The sequence below is a fragment of the Amblyomma maculatum genome, chromosome 3 (genome assembly GCF_055883805.1).
Source record: "Amblyomma maculatum isolate TAMU_Amacu chromosome 3, ASM5588380v1, whole genome shotgun sequence".
NCBI classification, from domain to species: domain Eukaryota; kingdom Metazoa; phylum Arthropoda; class Arachnida; order Ixodida; family Ixodidae; genus Amblyomma; species Amblyomma maculatum.
Genome location: NC_139346.1, coordinates 55,321,102 through 55,323,153, shown reverse-complemented (window position 1 = coordinate 55,323,153; position 2,052 = coordinate 55,321,102). Strand labels below are relative to the sequence as shown.

At 48.4% G+C, this 2,052-nt stretch overlaps 1 non-coding gene across 1 annotated transcript; it reads right to left on the bottom strand.

Moving 5' to 3' along the window:
* Positions 1-1,644: 1,644 nt before the first annotated feature.
* Positions 1,645-1,717, bottom strand: TRNAK-CUU (transfer RNA lysine (anticodon CUU)). The gene has a single exon. It is a non-coding gene; the product is annotated as a tRNA-Lys (tRNA).
* Between the last annotated feature and the right edge of the window lie 335 nt (positions 1,718-2,052).

Genomic DNA, 2,052 nt, shown 5'->3' with positions numbered 1-2,052 from the left:
ATAATCAGCCAAACTTCTCCAGTTAACTACAAAATCACGCCTGTTGATCCCCCAGTCGATCGACGCAACCGTGGAACTGAAATTGTTCATGTTTCTCGCTTGAAACCGTTCGTGCGTCGCGGTACATCGGTTAGTTAGGAGCGCCAGGCTGGCCGCTTCAGACCCCCGGGCAGATTGTGTGAGCCTTCTGTGGACCTTCTTTCATTTGTACATGCCATCATCATCGTCAGCGGCGCCGGCTCCGGCGCGTGCCTGGGTTCATGATCGGATTAAAACGCTAGACAAGGCTTCGCTGTCCTTGCCGTCACGACCTCGCCGTCTCGACATAGCCTTCTTTTACAATACCTACAGATTGCATTAAAATGATAACAAAACAGAAATATTCCTCAACAAATCCGTTATAGACGCGTGACCCAGCTAAGGGGAAGCTTTTTCAAAGACACTGAAATTTGCTTATGACATAAAGTTGCGCACGTTGGTTTTTGTTGTCTAAACTAAAACAGGACCAAAAATACGAAGAAACACTTTCTTTGCCTTGTGGTTTTAGCATAGCATTACTCATGCTGTTATGCAAGTTACGCCTTCTCCTTTCTCGCTCTGTTTTAATATGCATAGCTGACATAGAACAATTGTGCATTCTAAACATGCAGAAGAAAGCTATATGTTTGACTTCTTTTAACTAGACTGCAATTAAAAATAGGGCCCCAAATGGAGCAAAAGTAACGAGCTGATCAACCGTGTACCCGCTAATAAAAATATCAAATAATTAATATATAACAGAGAAAACGAGCTTGCAGAAGTCTTCACTCATTAGTTTGTAACCTTGTTATCAATTCTCACTATTCCGGAGCTGCATATCGCGTGAGTAAAAAAGCTTGTTCTTCGCGACCAGCAATTAAAGCGAATCATTCAAGCAATTATTTCATTTACCAGCAGCTCAAATTGTGACTTATGTAATATCCAGATAAGACTAAAGTACATTCTCGATTTATCGTAACAACGCTTATGTTGTGGGGCCCCACAGCCCCTTTTAGCGTTTCGAACCGCGCGCGCTTTTTTCTGTTTGTGTTGGTGTCCGCCCGGGCAGCGCGATTACGCATGAGCGAGCTGCCCGGAGCGGGGGCGGCATGTTATCGGCGCGAGACAGAGGGTAGACAAGCGCGTTGGAAGCAGGGTTCTTGGCTTTTTCGTCGGGCAGCCGGCCAGAGAGGGGCGGCGTGGGAGCGTCCGAAGCCGGCGGGATGTACACGGACGACGGAGCGGAGTCCTGCGAGGCGAAGACGGAAGCGGCGCCTTCAAGGAAGCCTTAGGAGTGTTAGCGTGAGTGCTGCCACGCGAGTAGCAATGTTTTTGCACCGTGATCAACGTTTTGGCCCTATTACTCGCCCTATCCGCGCCGCAGTGTGTTTTGTGTTGTCGCGGTGAAGCCCTGACCCATGTTCCGTTTTATTCTGCATTGTCCATTGTCGCGAACTTCGACGGCATGTTTCCAGCGCAGTTTTTACCAATGCTGTTTCTTTTCTATTTTATACTTTTCTGTTGATCCGGAATAAACCGGTGTTTTTAAGAAAGACTTGGTTTTCACTCGTCGGGCGAGACCATCGCTCGCGAACCCGTATTCTAGAAGGCGGAGCCTTCATTTGGCGCCCAACGTGGGGCTCGAAACCACGACCCTGAGATTAAGAGTCTCATGCTCTACCTACTGAGCTAGCCGGGCAGGGATCATTCCGTTCACTGTCTGCAGCCATCGCGGATACTGCACGCCTGCGGCTTCCTGACCTTAACCGGCCATTCACGGTACAAACGGATGCAAGTGAGTACGGAATTGGGGCGGTATTGCTTCAAGAACATCAAGGAAAGCTTTGCCCATTGGCGTTTGCTAGTCATACACTGACGGCACCGGAAAGGAACTATACTGTGACAGAGAAAGAGTGTCTCGCGATTGTGTTTGCCCTCAAGAAATTTGACATGTATTTGGATGGCGCAGAATTCACTATTCAGACCGACCACCAGGCCCTATCGTGGCTTTCGAGGTTGCAAAATCCAGCTGGC